The sequence below is a fragment of the Ctenocephalides felis genome, unplaced genomic scaffold (assembly GCF_003426905.1).
Source record: "Ctenocephalides felis isolate EL2017-DRISC unplaced genomic scaffold, ASM342690v1 CF-g0.4_SCAFFOLD_01009, whole genome shotgun sequence".
Lineage (NCBI taxonomy): Eukaryota > Metazoa > Arthropoda > Insecta > Siphonaptera > Pulicidae > Ctenocephalides > Ctenocephalides felis.
Genome location: NW_020537163.1, coordinates 1 through 16,727, shown reverse-complemented (window position 1 = coordinate 16,727; position 16,727 = coordinate 1). Strand labels below are relative to the sequence as shown.

The following is a 16,727-nucleotide window of genomic DNA, read 5'->3' as shown; positions in this document are numbered from 1 at the left end:
AAAAAAAAGCATAACCGCAAATGATTTAAAGTCAGCGAAAAATTCACACATTTTTTAATTTAAAGTAAAAATTGAAAATCTCATGAAAAATATATTATGACATATATCGAGTTATACATCATTTATTCGTAATTTTATTCTGCATCTTTCGTACGAACAAATTTTTTCGTATCTTTTACGGTTTTTATGTTATAGAGCAATATGTGTAGATGTTAACATGTCAAAATGCAAAGTGCGGCTAGGTTGGAGCAATACTCTTCACGATTCGATATTTCTCTAAAGAAAAATATAAACTATTATACATCATTAGAAAGGTCTCAAAAATTCTAGTTCTTTTCCATACATCACAACTTCGAATTTTGCACGGTGTAGCCTACAGGCGAGTTGCCGTCGTGAAAATTTGGAAAAATCGGAAAATCTAGAGAGAAAATTATATGAACACACCTAACCATTTATATACCATTTTATTCATAATTTTATTCTGCATCTTTCGTACGAAACAAAGTTTTTCGTATCTTTTACGGTTTTCATGTTATAGGCAATATGTGTAGATGTTAACTTGTCAAAATGCAAAGTGCGGCTAGGTTGGAGCAATACTCTCACGATTCGATATTTCTCTAAAGAAAACATATAAACTATTATACATCATTAGAAAGGTCTCAAAATTCTTAGTTCTTTTTCCATACATCACAACTTCGAATTTTGCACGGTGTAGCCTACAGGCGAGTTGCCGTCGTGAAAATTTGGAAAAATCGGAAAATCTAGAGAAAATTATATGAACACACCTAACCATTATATACCATTTTATTCATAATTTTATTCTGCATCTTTCGTACGAACAAAGTTTTTTTGTATCTTTTACGGTTTAGACAGTATAAGCAATCTGTGTAGTTGTTAACTTGTCAAAATGCAAAGTGCGGCTAGGTTGGAGCAATACTCCTCACGATTCGATATTCTCTAAAGAAAACATATAAACTATTATACATCATTAGAAAGGTCTCAAATTCTTAGTTCTTTTTCCATACATCACAACTTCGAATTTTGCACGGGTGTAGCCTACAGGCGAGTTGCCCGTGTGAAAATTTGGAAAAATCGGAAAATCTAGAGAAAATTATATGAACACACCTAACCATTTATATACCATTTTATTCGTAATTTTATTCTGCATCTTTCGTACGAACAAAGTTTTTTCGTATCTTTACGGTTTAGACAGTATAAGGCAATCTGTGTAGTTGTTAACTTGTCAAAATGCAAAGTGCGGCTAGGTTGGAGCAATACTCCTCACGATTCGATATTTCTCTAAAGAAAAAATAAACTATTATACATCATTAGAAAGGTCTCAAAATTCTTAGTTCTTTTTCCATACATCACAACTTCGAATTTTGCACGGTGTAGCCTACAGGCGAGTTGCCGTCGTGAAAATTTGGAAAAATCGGAAAATCTAGAGAAAATTATATGAACACACCTAACCATTTATATACCATTTTATTCATAATTTTATTCTGCATCTTTCGTACGAACAAAGTTTTTTTGTATCTTTTACGGTTTAGACAGTATAAGGCAATCTGTGTAGTGTTAACTTGTCAAAATGCAAAGTGCGGCTAGGTTGGAGCAATACTCCTCACGATTCGATATTTCTCTAAAGAAAACATATAAACTATTATACATCATTAGAAAGGTCTCAAAATTCTTAGTTCTTTTTCCATACATCACAACTTCGAATTTTGCACGGTGTAGCCTACAGGCGAGTTGCCGTCGTGAAAATTTGGAAAAATCGGAAAATCTAGAGAAAATTATATGAACACACCTAACCATTTATATACCATTTTATTCGTAATTTTATTCTGCATCTTTCGTACGAACAAAGTTTTTTCGTATCTTTTACGGTTTAGACAGTATAAGGCAATCTGTGTAGTTGTTAACTTGTCAAAATGCAAAGTGCGGCTAGGTTGGAGCAATACTCCTCACGATTCGATATTTCTCTAAAGAAAACATATAAACTATTATACATCATTAGAAAGGTCTCAAAATTCTTAGTTCTTTTTCCATACATCACAACTTCGAATTTTGCACGGTGTAGCCTACAGGCGAGTTGCCGTCGTGAAAATTTGGAAAAATCGGAAAATCTAGAGAAAATTATATGAACACACCTAACCATTTATATACCATTTTATTCATAATTTTATTCTGCATCTTTCGTACGAACAAAGTTTTTTTGTATCTTTTACGGTTTAGACAGTATAGGCAATTGTGTAGTTGTTAACTTGTCAAAATGCAAAGTGCGGCTAGGTTGGAGCAATACTCTCACGATTCGATATTTCTCTAAAGAAAACATATAAACTATTATACATCATTAGAAAGGTCTCAAAATTCTTAGTTCTTTTTCCATACATCACAACTTCGAATTTTGCACGGTGTGGCCTACAGGCGAGTTGCCGTCGTGAAAATTCGGAAAAATCGGAAAATCTAGAGAAAATTATATGAACACACCTAACCATTTATATACCATTTTATTCATAATTTTATTCTGCATCTTTCGTACGAACAAAGTTTTTTTGTATCTTTTACGGTTTTATGTATAGAGCAATCTGTGTAGATGTTAACTTGTCAAAATGCAAAGTGCGGCTAGGTTGGAGCAATACTCTCACGATTCGATATTTCTCTAAAGAAAACATATAAACTATTATACATCATTAGAAAGGTCTCAAAATTCTTAGTTCTTTTTCCATACATCACAACTTCGAATTTTGCACGGTGTAGCCTACAGGCGAGTTGCCGTCGTGAAAATTGGAAAAATCGGAAAATCTAGAGAAAATTATATGAACACACCTAACCATTTATATACCATTTTATTCGTAATTTTATTCTGCATCTTTCGTACGAACAAAGTTTTTTTGTATCTTTTACGGTTTAGACAGTATAGGCAATATGTGTAGTTGTTAACTTGTCAAAATGCAAAGTGCGGCTAGGTTGGAGCAATACTCTCACGATTCGATATTTCTCTAAAGAAAACATATAAACTATTATACATCATTAGAAAGGTCTCAAAATTCTTAGTTTTTTTCCATACATCACAACTTCGAATTTTGCACGGTGTAGCCTACAGGCGAGTTGCCGTCGTGAAAATTTGGAAAAATCGGAAAATCTAGAGAAAATTATATGAACACACCTAACCATTTATATACCATTTTATTCATAATTTTATTCTGCATCTTTCGTACGAACAAAGTTTTTTCGTATCTTTTACGGTTTTCATGTTATAGAGCAATATGTGTAGATGTTAACTTGTCAAAATGCAAAGTGCGGCTAGGTTGGAGCAATACTCCTCACGATTCGATATTTCTCTAAAGAAAACATATAAACTATTATACATCATTAGAAAGGTCTCAAAATTCTTAGTTCTTTTTCCATACATCACAACTTCGAATTTGCACGGTGTAGCCTACAGGCGAGTTGCCGTCGTGAAAATTGGAAAAATCGGAAAATCTAGAGAAAATTATATGAACACACCTAACCATTTATATACCATTTTATTCGTAATTTATTCTGCATCTTTCGTACGAACAAAGTTTTTTCGTATCTTTTACGGTTTAGACAGTATAAGGCAATCTGTGTAGTTGTTAACTTGTCAAAATGCAAAGTGCGGCTAGGTTGGAGCAATACTCCTCACGATTCGATATTTCTCTAAAGAAAACATATAAACTATTATACATCATTAGAAAGGTCTCAAAATTCTTAGTTCTTTTTCCATACATCACAACTTCGAATTTTGCACGGTGTAGCCTACAGGCGAGTTGCCGTCGTGAAAATTTGGAAAAATCGGAAAATCTAGAGAAAATTATATGAACACACCTAACCATTTATATACCATTTTATTCGTAATTTTATTCTGCATCTTTCGTACGAACAAAGTTTTTTGTATCTTTTACGGTTTAGACAGTATAGGCAATCTGTGTAGTTGTTAACTTGTCAAAATGCAAAGTGCGGCTAGGTTGGAGCAATACTCCTCACGATTCGATATTTCTCTAAAGAAAACATATAAACTATTATACATCATTAGAAAGGTCTCAAAATTCTTAGTTCTTTTTCCATACATCACAACTTCGAATTTTGCACGGTGTAGCCTACAGGCGAGTTGCCGTCGTGAAAATTTGGAAAAATCGGAAAATCTAGAGAAAATTATATGAACACACCTAACCATTTATATACCATTTTATTCGTAATTTTATTCTGCATCTTTCGTACGAACAAAGTTTTTTCGTATCTTTTACGGTTTAGACAGTATAGGCAATCTGTGTAGTTGTTAACTTGTCAAAATGCAAAGTGCGGCTAGGTTGGAGCAATACTCCTCACGATTCGATATTTCTCTAAAGAAAACATATAAACTATTATACATCATTAGAAAGGTCTCAAAATTCTTAGTTCTTTTTCCATACATCACAACTTCGAATTTTGCACGGTGTAGCCTACAGGCGAGTTGCCGTCGTGAAAATTGGAAAAATCGGAAAATCTAGAGAAAATTATATGAACACACCTAACCATTTATATACCATTTTATTCGTAATTTTATTCTGCATCTTTCGTACGAACAAAGTTTTTTCGTATCTTTTACGGTTTAGACAGTTATAGGCAATCTGTGTAGTTGTTAACTTGTCAAAATGCAAAGTGCGGCTAGGTTGGAGCAATACTCTCACGATTCGATATTTCTCTAAAGAAAACATATAAACTATTATACATCATTAGAAAGGTCTCAAAATTCTTAGTTCTTTTTCCATACATCACAACTTCGAATTTTGCACGGTGTAGCCTACAGGCGAGTTGCCGTCGTGAAAATTTGGAAAAATCGGAAAATCTAGAGAAAATTATATGAACACACCTAACCATTTATATACCATTTTATTCATAATTTTATTCTGCATCTTTCGTACGAACAAAGTTTTTTCGTATCTTTTACGGTTTTCATGTTATAGAGCAATATGTGTAGATGTTAACTTGTCAAAATGCAAAGTGCGGCTAGGTTGGAGCAATACTCCTCACGATTCGATATTTCTCTAAAGAAAACATATAAACTATTATACATCATTAGAAAGGTCTCAAAATTCTTAGTTCTTTTTCCATACATCACAACTTCGAATTTTGCACGGTGTAGCCTACAGGCGAGTTGCCGTCGTGAAAATTTGGAAAAATCGGAAAATCTAGAGAAAATTATATGAACACACCTAACCATTTATATACCATTTTATTCGTAATTTTATTCTGCATCTTTCGTACGAACAAAGTTTTTTCGTATCTTTTACGGTTTATGTATAGAGCAATATGTGTAGATGTTAACTTGTCAAAATGCAAAGTGCGGCTAGGTTGGAGCAATACTCTTCACGATTCGATATTTCTCTAAAGAAAACATATAAACTATTATACATCATTAGAAAGGTCTCAAAATTCTTAGTTCTTTTTCCATACATCACAACTTCGAATTTTGCACGGTGTAGCCTACAGGCGAGTTGCCGTCGTGAAAATTCGGAAAAATCGGAAAATCTAGAGAAAATTATATGAACACACCTAACCATTTATATACCATTTTATTCGTAATTTTATTCTGCATCTTTCGTACGAACAAAGTTTTTTTGTATCTTTTACGGTTTAGACAGTATAAGGCAATCTGTGTAGTTGTTAACTTGTCAAAATGCAAAGTGCGGCTAGGTTGGAGCAATACTCCTCACGATTCGATATTTCTCTAAAGAAAACATATAAACTATTATACATCATTAGAAAGGTCTCAAAATTCTTAGTTCTTTTTCCATACATCACAACTTCGAATTTTGCACGGTGTGGCCTACAGGCGAGTTGCCGTCGTGAAAATTGGAAAAATCGGAAAATCTAGAGAAAATTATATGAACACACCTAACCATTTATATACCATTTTATTCGTAATTTTATTCTGCATCTTTCGTACGAACAAAGTTTTTTCGTATCTTTTACGGTTTTTATGTTATAGAGCAATATGTGTAGATGTTAACATGTCAAAATGCAAAGTGCGGCTAGGTTGGAGCAATACTCTTCACGATTCGATATTTCTCTAAAGAAAACATATAAACTATTATACATCATTAGAAAGGTCTCAAAATTCTTAGTTCTTTTCCATATATCACAACTTCGAATTCCCAACGGTGTGGCCTACAGGCGAGTTGCCGTCGTGAAAATTCGGAAAAATCGGAAAATCTAGAGAAAATTATATGAACACACCTAACCATTTATATACCATTTTATTCGTAATTTTATTCTGCATCTTTCGTACGAACAAAGTTTTTTGTATCTTTTACGGTTTATGTATAGGCAATATGTGTAGTTGTTAACTTGTCAAAATGCAAAGTGCGGCTAGGTTGGAGCAATACTCCTCACGATTCGATATTTCTCTAAAGAAAACATATAAACTATTATACATCATTAGAAAGGTCTCAAAATTCTTAGTTCTTTTCCATATATCACAACTTCGAATTCCCAACGGTGTGGCCTACAGGCGAGTTGCCGTCGTGAAAATTCGGAAAAATCGGAAAATCTAGAGAAAATTATATGAACACACCTAACCATTTATATACCATTTTATTCGTAATTTTATTCTGCATCTTTCGTACGAACAAAGTTTTTTCGTATCTTTTACGGTTTTTATGTTATAGAGCAATATGTGTAGATGTTAACATGTCAAAATGCAAAGTGCGGCTAGGTTGGAGCAATACTCTCACGATTCGATATTTCTCTAAAGAAAACATATAAACTATTATACATCATTAGAAAGGTCTCAAAATTCTTAGTTCTTTTCCATACATCACAACTTCGAATTGCACGGTGTGGCCTACAGGCGAGTTGCCGTCGTGAAAATTCGGAAAAATCGGAAAATCTAGAGAAAATTATATGAACACACCTAACCATTTATATACCATTTTATTCGTAATTTTATTCTGCATCTTTCGTACGAACAAAGTTTTTTCGTATCTTTTACGGTTTAGTTATAGAGCAATATGTGTAGATGTTAACTTGTCAAAATGCAAAGTGCGGCTAGGTTGGAGCAATACTCCTCACGATTCGATATTTCTCTAAAGAAAACATATAAACTATTATACATCATTAGAAAGGTCTCAAAATTCTTAGTTCTTTTTCCATATCACAACTTCGAATTTTGCACGGTGTGGCCTACAGGCGAGTTGCCGTCGTGAAAATTTGGAAAAATCGGAAAATCTAGAGAAAATTATATGAACACACCTAACCATTTATATACCATTTTATTCGTAATTTTATTCTGCATCTTTCGTACGAACAAAGTTTTTTGTATCTTTTACGGTTTAGACAGTATAAGGCAATCTGTGTAGTTGTTAACTTGTCAAAATGCAAAGTGCGGCTAGGTTGGAGCAATACTCTCACGATTCGATATTTCTCTAAAGAAAACATATAAACTATTATACATCATTAGAAAGGTCTCAAAATTCTTAGTTCTTTTCCATACATCACAACTTCGAATTTTGCACGGTGTGGCCTACAGGCGAGTTGCCGTCGTGAAAATTTGGAAAAATCGGAAAATCTAGAGAAAATTATATGAACACACCTAACCATTTATATACCATTTTATTCGTAATTTTATTCTGCATCTTTCGTACGAACAAAGTTTTTTGTATCTTTTACGGTTTAGACAGTATAAGGCAATCTGTGTAGTTGTTAACTTGTCAAAATGCAAAGTGCGGCTAGGTTGGAGCAATACTCCTCACGATTCGATATTTCTCTAAAGAAAACATATAAACTATTATACATCATTAGAAAGGTCTCAAAATTCTTAGTTCTTTTTCCATACATCACAACTTCGAATTTTGCACGGTGTAGCCTACAGGCGAGTTGCCGTCGTGAAAATTCGGAAAAATCGGAAAATCTAGAGAAAATTATATGAACACACCTAACCATTTATATACCATTTTATTCGTAATTTTATTCTGCATCTTTCGTACGAACAAAGTTTTTTCGTATCTTTTACGGTTTTTATGTTATAGAGCAATATGTGTAGATGTTAACTTGTCAAAATGCAAAGTGCGGCTAGGTTGGAGCAATACTCCTCACGATTCGATATTTCTCTAAAGAAAACATATAAACTATTATACATCATTAGAAAGGTCTCAAAATTCTTAGTTCTTTTTCCATACATCACAACTTCGAATTTTGCACGGTGTAGCCTACAGGCGAGTTGCCGTCGTGAAAATTTGGAAAAATCGGAAAATCTAGAGAAAATTATATGAACACACCTAACCATTTATATACCATTTTATTCGTAATTTTATTCTGCATCTTTCGTACGAACAAAGTTTTTTTGTATCTTTTACGGTTTAGACAGTATAAGGCAATCTGTGTAGTTGTTAACTTGTCAAAATGCAAAGTGCGGCTAGGTTGGAGCAATACTCCTCACGATTCGATATTTCTCTAAAGAAAACATATAAACTATTATACATCATTAGAAAGGTCTCAAAATTCTTAGTTCTTTTTCCATACATCACAACTTCGAATTTTGCACGGTGTGGCCTACAGGCGAGTTGCCGTCGTGAAAATTTGGAAAAATCGGAAAATCTAGAGAAAATTATATGAACACACCTAACCATTTATATACCATTTTATTCGTAATTTTATTCTGCATCTTTCGTACGAACAAAGTTTTTTCGTATCTTTTACGGTTTTATGTTATAGAGCAATATGTGTAGATGTTAACTTGTCAAAATGCAAAGTGCGGCTAGGTTGGAGCAATACTCCTCACGATTCGATATTTCTCTAAAGAAAACATATAAACTATTATACATCATTAGAAAGGTCTCAAAATTCTTAGTTCTTTTTCCATACATCACAACTTCGAATTTTGCACGGTGTAGCCTACAGGCGAGTTGCCGTCGTGAAAATTCGGAAAAATCGGAAAATCTAGAGAAAATTATATGAACACACCTAACCATTTATATACCATTTTATTCGTAATTTTATTCTGCATCTTTCGTACGAACAAAGTTTTTTGTATCTTTTACGGTTTAAGAGAAAATCGAGGAAAACTGGTTTGAACATTTATTGTAAAATTAGAAAATTTAAACAAATAATTATAAAAAATAATATAACTATATATAAATTCGTTTTATATTCATTGAGATCTATAAAAATCAATAAATACATAATTTTATACAAAAGTTTAAAAAAACCCAAAAAACACCTAAAAACTCAATAATTAACTATAATTCATATTGTCCATATATATAAAACTGTTTGAACATCTAACAAAATTTTCGACAAAAATTTTTCTATCATAAGGGTTCACAGTTCGAAATTTTCCCAGACTTTTGTCTTGACGATTCACACCGTAAGCGCGAGCAGGCCCTCGCCGCAGGTCAAATGCACATCGCTTGGGACTCAGTCAAATACCTACGCTGTGGCCGCGCGCCTTATATAGGGGGATAGGTCGTGTCGAGTGCGATGCGAGCGAGCTCAGGCTAAAGTACGCTATGTTGTTCGGGCGGGTACGGATATCATTCCCCGGTGTAGTTTTTACATCATATTCGATACTTTTAGTCTGTCAATGATATATTAGCGTAACTTTTAATAATGTTGTGAGCCACATCTAGAATTATATACCCCGTATATATTCGGATGCTGGTTTGCGGCTATAGATAACTGGTGGTAGGATCATTCGTTTTTAAACGTTCGATCAGAGAGAGTTGAAATTATTTGGGTCTGCGGACCGCAAATATGAAATCTATATATTTTAATAATATAGAATTTTACAAATTGACTACGGTCAAATATATGTGAATATAGCAGAACTAGCAAAGCTTCTCGCAGCGATGGTCTTTCGTTTTATGAACGTTTGATCGGAGCGAGTTGAAATTATTTGGGTCTGCGGACCGCAAATATAAAATCTATATATTTTAATAATATAGGATTTTACAAATGGACTAAAGTCAAATAGATGGGTGGTGCAGCAGAACTGACGAAGCTTCTCGCACCGAGGATCATTCATTTATGAACGTTCGATCGGTGCGAGTTAAAATTATTTGGGTCTGCTGACCACAAATATGAAATCTTGTGATTACTCGACAAATTATTGCTGTAATCAAGTGCGCTCCTATAGTATAATATACTGTGGGCAAAAGCTTCTGGCAATGATCATTCGTTTCATTAACGTTTGACCGGAGCTAGTCGCAAAATATTGCGCAGTGTGCAAAAGCAGCGTGACGCAGTTTACAACCGCTTAGCGCTCTTATGCATTGTGTGAGAGCACTGCCATGTATATCTGCTCGGTATCGCCAGATGCCTGAGCGAATGACGAAGTTCGTTGTGAAAACGGCGTTCTTTTTGAATATTATACTTTAAACGCATAGCTCAATCAATTCTTTGGGCGCTAGATGAAAGTCTAGTGTTTTAAAGTCGATTGTAGTAAACGCTTGCGTTAGTATTCTATATACTCTGCACATTTTATTCAAATTGTGCGAATTTGAACATTCGCTTCATTGCGTTGTTTTAAGAAAATGAAAAATCAGCGAAAGCAGATTTTTCAATCTCACACACAGTGAAATATTCGTATTTCAATTTTAAAGCGAGGACGTTTGTTTTTGGACCACAACGTGCTCTAAAATTGCTAAAGTGGTTGCGCGTCCTAGAGAATTTATTTTCTTGCGACCCGCCATATAGCCTGTCCAGACCATCGCGGTGATGGTTCGCACGGTAACCCGAGGCGACCCGTCGCTGCAGGTCAAACTGTCGTAGACCGTGTCTAGAATAATATACGCCGTATATGTTGGATGTCGGTTTACGGCCGGGTTCTGGACCTTATTTATAAGTGTTCAACCATACTGTACAGCATATCCGCGGGCATGTGTCGTTGACGCAAAGACTCTTATGCGGAAAATAAAATATACAAATGCAATCAACTCAATACTCTCCGAGCGAGAATAAAAGTTAGTTATAACGATGAATTCTTATAATGAATTCGCCCCGACGTTTTCAATCTAACGAAGGGTAAAGAGACTGTTTGAAATTAACTGGGTCTGCGGACCGCAAATTTCATGTACGGACCGCCGTTTCGACGGTTGTTAAAGGTCTAGCCTCTGTGTAAGCGCAGAATATATAAAATATCAAGTCGCGATGTAAACTGTTCGTCATGTCCAGGGAATATCGTACGACTCAGATATATATATGTAAGAAAATTCGTTGTTTAGAAATATTCATCGAACTTTTCTATACAAAGTGTGGTCTCTCGGGTGACGCCGAGGGACATTTACGCACTATGCTATTATATATATAGCACCCTGGTTGATCCTGCCAGTAGTATATGCTTGTCTCAAAGATTAAGCCATGCATGTCTCAGTGCAAGCCACATTAAGGTGAAACCGCGAATGGCTCATTACATCAGTTATGGTTCCTTAGATCGTACCCACATTACTTGGATAACTGTGGTAATTCTAGAGCTAATACATGCAAATAGAGTTCCGACCAGAGATGGAAGGAATGCTTTTATTAGATCAAAACCAATCGGTGGCGGGCTTGCCTTGCTCACCGTTTGACTTGGTGACTCTGAATAACTTTGTGCCGATCGCACGGTCTAGTACCGGCGACGCATCTTTCAAATGTCTGCCTTATCAACTGTCGATGGTAGTTTCTGCGACTACCATGGTTGTTACGGGTAACGGGGAATCAGGGTTCGATTCCGGAGAGGGAGCCTGAGAAACGGCTACCACATCCAAGGAAGGCAGCAGGCGCGCAAATTACCCACTCCCGGCACGGGGAGGTAGTGACGAAAAATAACGATACGGGACTCATCCGAGGCCCCGTAATCGGAATGAGTACACTTTAAATCCTTTAACGAGGATCTATTAGAGGGCCAGTCTGGTGCCAGCAGCCGCGGTAATTCCAGCTCTAATAGCGTATATTAAAGTTGTTGCGGTTAAAAAGCTCGTAGTTGAATCTGTGTCCCACACTGTCGGTTCACCGCTCGCGGTGTTCAACTGGCATGTCTGTGGGACGTCCTACCGGTGGGCTTAGCCCGTAAAAAGGCGGCCCAACTCAAAATCCTACCAAGGTGCTCTTCACCGAGTGTCGAGGTGGGCCGGTACGTTTACTTTGAACAAATTAGAGTGCTTAAAGCAGGCTCATTCGCCTGAATATTGTGTGCATGGAATAATGGAATAGGACCTCGGTTCTATTTTGTTGGTTTTCGGAATTCCGAGGTAATGATTAATAGGGACAACTGGGGGCATTCGTATTGCGACGTTAGAGGTGAAATTCTTGGATCGTCGCAAGACGGACAGAAGCGAAAGCATTTGCCAAATGTGTTTTCATCAATCAAGAACGAAAGTTAGAGGTTCGAAGGCGATCAGATACCGCCCTAGTTCTAACCATAAACGATGCCAGCTAGCGATCCGCCGAAGTTCCTCCGATGACTCGGCGGGCAGCTTCCGGGAAACCAAAGCTTTTGGGTTCCGGGGGAAGTATGGTTGCAAAGCTGAAACTTAAAGGAATTGACGGAAGGGCACTACAAGGAGTGGAGCCTGCGGCTTAATTTGACTCAACACGGGAAACCTCACCAGGTCCAGACACCGGAAGGATTGACAGATTGAGAGCTCTTTCTTGATTCGGTGGGTGGTGGTGCATGGCCGTTCTTAGTTGGTGGAGTGATTTGTCTGGTTAATTCTGATAACGAACGAGACTCTAGCCTGCTAAATAGACGTACTTTCTGGTATCGCAAAGACCCTCCGCTTCGGCTTCGGTCGTTGTTGGTTGTGGTTCTCACTACCGGCGTACAAATATATCTTCTTAGAGGGACAGGCGACATTTAGTCGCACGAAATTGAGCAATAACAGGTCTGTGATGCCCTTAGATGTTCTGGGCCGCACGCGCGCTACACTGAAGAGATCAGCAGGTTTTCCTTGGCCGAAAGGTCCGGGTAATCCGTTGAAGCCTCTTCGTGCTAGGGATTGGGGCTTGCAATTCTTCCCCATGAACGAGGAATTCCTAGTAAGCGCGAGTCATAAGCTTGCGTTGATTATGTCCCTGCCCTTTGTACACACCGCCCGTCGCTACTACCGATTGAATTATTTAGTGAGGTCTTCGGACCGGTGCGCGGCAGCGTTTCGACATTGCCGATGTTGCTGGGAAGATAACCAAACTTGATTATTTAGAGGAAGTAAAAGTCGTAACAAGGTTTCCGTAGGTGAACCTGCGGAAGGATCATTAACGTACATTTACTATTAAGTGAATGAAACGTGTGCTATATGTCGCAATATAATGTTGCAGACTAAATGTTGTGCGCTCCCATAGTATAATATACTGTGGGCAAAAGCCTCTGGCAATGATCATTCGTTTCATTAACGTTTGACCGGAGCTAGTCGCAAAATATTGCGCAGTGTGCAAAAGCAGCGTGACGCAGTTTACAACCGCTTAGCGCTCTTATGCATTGTGTGAGAGCACTGCCATGTATATCTGCTCGGTATCGCCAGATGCCTGAGCGAATGACGAAGTTCGTTGTGAAAACGGCGTTCTTTTTGAATATTATACTTTAAACGCATAGCTCAATCAATTCTTTGGGCGCTAGATGAAAGTCTAGTGTTTTAAAGTCGATTGTAGTAAACGCTTGCGTTAGTATTCTATATACTCTGCACATTTTATTCAAATTGTGCGAATTTGAACATTCGCTTCATTGCGTTGTTTTAAGAAAATGAAAAATCAGCGAAAGCAGATTTTTCAATCTCACACACAGTGAAATATTCGTATTTCAATTTTAAAGCGAGGACGTTTGTTTTTGGACCACAACGTGCTCTAAAATTGCTAAAGTGGTTGCGCGTCCTAGAGAATTTATTTTCTTGCGACCCGCCATATAGCCTGTCCAGACCATCGCGGTGATGGTTCGCACGGTAACCCGAGGCGACCCGTCGCTGCAGGTCAAACTGTCGTAGACCGTGTCTAGAATAATATACGCCGTATATGTTTGGATGTCGGTTTACGGCCGGGTTCTGGACCTTATTTATAAGTGTTCAACCATACTGTACAGCATATCCGCGGGCATGTGTCGTTGACGCAAAGACTCTTATGCGGAAAATAAAATATACAAATGCAATCAACTCAATACTCTCCGAGCGAGAATAAAAGTTAGTTATAACGATGAATTCTTATAATGAATTCGCCCCGACGTTTTCAATCTAACGAAGGGTAAAGAGACTGTTTGAAATTAACTGGGTCTGCGGACCGCAAATTTCATGTACGGACCGCCGTTTCGACGGTTGTTAAAGGTCTAGCCTCTGTGTAAGCGCAGAATATATAAAATATCAAGTCGCGATGTAAACTGTTCGTCATGTCCAGGGAATATCGTACGACTCAGATATATATATGTAAGAAAATTCGTTGTTTAGAAATATTCATCGAACTTTTCTATACAAAGTGTGGTCTCTCGGGTGACGCCGAGGGACATTTACGCACTATGCTATTATATATATAGCACCCTGGTTGATCCTGCCAGTAGTATATGCTTGTCTCAAAGATTAAGCCATGCATGTCTCAGTGCAAGCCACATTAAGGTGAAACCGCGAATGGCTCATTACATCAGTTATGGTTCCTTAGATCGTACCCACATTACTTGGATAACTGTGGTAATTCTAGAGCTAATACATGCAAATAGAGTTCCGACCAGAGATGGAAGGAATGCTTTTATTAGATCAAAACCAATCGGTGGCGGGCTTGCCTTGCTCACCGTTTGACTTGGTGACTCTGAATAACTTTGTGCCGATCGCACGGTCTAGTACCGGCGACGCATCTTTCAAATGTCTGCCTTATCAACTGTCGATGGTAGTTTCTGCGACTACCATGGTTGTTACGGGTAACGGGGAATCAGGGTTCGATTCCGGAGAGGGAGCCTGAGAAACGGCTACCACATCCAAGGAAGGCAGCAGGCGCGCAAATTACCCACTCCCGGCACGGGGAGGTAGTGACGAAAAATAACGATACGGGACTCATCCGAGGCCCCGTAATCGGAATGAGTACACTTTAAATCCTTTAACGAGGATCTATTAGAGGGCCAGTCTGGTGCCAGCAGCCGCGGTAATTCCAGCTCTAATAGCGTATATTAAAGTTGTTGCGGTTAAAAAGCTCGTAGTTGAATCTGTGTCCCACACTGTCGGTTCACCGCTCGCGGTGTTCAACTGGCATGTCTGTGGGACGTCCTACCGGTGGGCTTAGCCCGTAAAAAGGCGGCCCAACTCAAAATCCTACCAAGGTGCTCTTCACCGAGTGTCGAGGTGGGCCGGTACGTTTACTTTGAACAAATTAGAGTGCTTAAAGCAGGCTCATTCGCCTGAATATTGTGTGCATGGAATAATGGAATAGGACCTCGGTTCTATTTTGTTGGTTTTCGGAATTCCGAGGTAATGATTAATAGGGACAACTGGGGGCATTCGTATTGCGACGTTAGAGGTGAAATTCTTGGATCGTCGCAAGACGGACAGAAGCGAAAGCATTTGCCAAATGTGTTTTCATCAATCAAGAACGAAAGTTAGAGGTTCGAAGGCGATCAGATACCGCCCTAGTTCTAACCATAAACGATGCCAGCTAGCGATCCGCCGAAGTTCCTCCGATGACTCGGCGGGCAGCTTCCGGGAAACCAAAGCTTTTGGGTTCCGGGGGAAGTATGGTTGCAAAGCTGAAACTTAAAGGAATTGACGGAAGGGCACTACAAGGAGTGGAGCCTGCGGCTTAATTTGACTCAACACGGGAAACCTCACCAGGTCCAGACACCGGAAGGATTGACAGATTGAGAGCTCTTTCTTGATTCGGTGGGTGGTGGTGCATGGCCGTTCTTAGTTGGTGGAGTGATTTGTCTGGTTAATTCTGATAACGAACGAGACTCTAGCCTGCTAAATAGACGTACTTTCTGGTATCGCAAAGACCCTCCGCTTCGGCTTCGGTCGTTGTTGGTTGTGGTTCTCACTACCGGCGTACAAATATATCTTCTTAGAGGGACAGGCGACATTTAGTCGCACGAAATTGAGCAATAACAGGTCTGTGATGCCCTTAGATGTTCTGGGCCGCACGCGCGCTACACTGAAGAGATCAGCAGGTTTTCCTTGGCCGAAAGGTCCGGGTAATCCGTTGAAGCCTCTTCGTGCTAGGGATTGGGGCTTGCAATTCTTCCCCATGAACGAGGAATTCCTAGTAAGCGCGAGTCATAAGCTTGCGTTGATTATGTCCCTGCCCTTTGTACACACCGCCCGTCGCTACTACCGATTGAATTATTTAGTGAGGTCTTCGGACCGGTGCGCGGCAGCGTTTCGACATTGCCGATGTTGCTGGGAAGATAACCAAACTTGATTATTTAGAGGAAGTAAAAGTCGTAACAAGGTTTCCGTAGGTGAACCTGCGGAAGGATCATTAACGTACATTTACTATTAAGTGAATGAAACGTGTGCTATATGTCGCAATATAATGTTGCAGACTAAATGTTGTGCGCTCCCATAGTATAATATACTGTGGGCAAAAGCTTCTGGCAATGATCATTCGTTTCATTAACGTTTGACCGGAGCTAGTCGCAAAATATTGCGCAGTGTGCAAAAGCAGCGTGACGCAGTTTACAAACCGCTTAGCGCTCTTATGCATTGTGTGAGAGCACTGCAATGTATATCTGCTCGGTATCGCCAGATGCCTGAGCGAATGACGAAGTTCGTTGTGAAACGGCG

The 16,727-nt window shown here is 38.3% G+C and overlaps 2 non-coding genes across 2 annotated transcripts; both read left to right on the top strand.

Annotated features, from left to right (window-relative positions):
- Positions 1-11,312: 11,312 nt before the first annotated feature.
- Positions 11,313-13,239, top strand: LOC113365446. The gene has a single exon (XR_003366217.1). It is a non-coding gene; the product is annotated as a small subunit ribosomal RNA (ribosomal RNA).
- Positions 13,240-14,498: 1,259 nt separating this feature from the next.
- On the top strand, positions 14,499-16,425 carry LOC113365445. Its single transcript, XR_003366216.1, has one exon. It is a non-coding gene; the product is annotated as a small subunit ribosomal RNA (ribosomal RNA).
- The last annotated feature ends 302 nt before the right edge of the window (positions 16,426-16,727 follow it).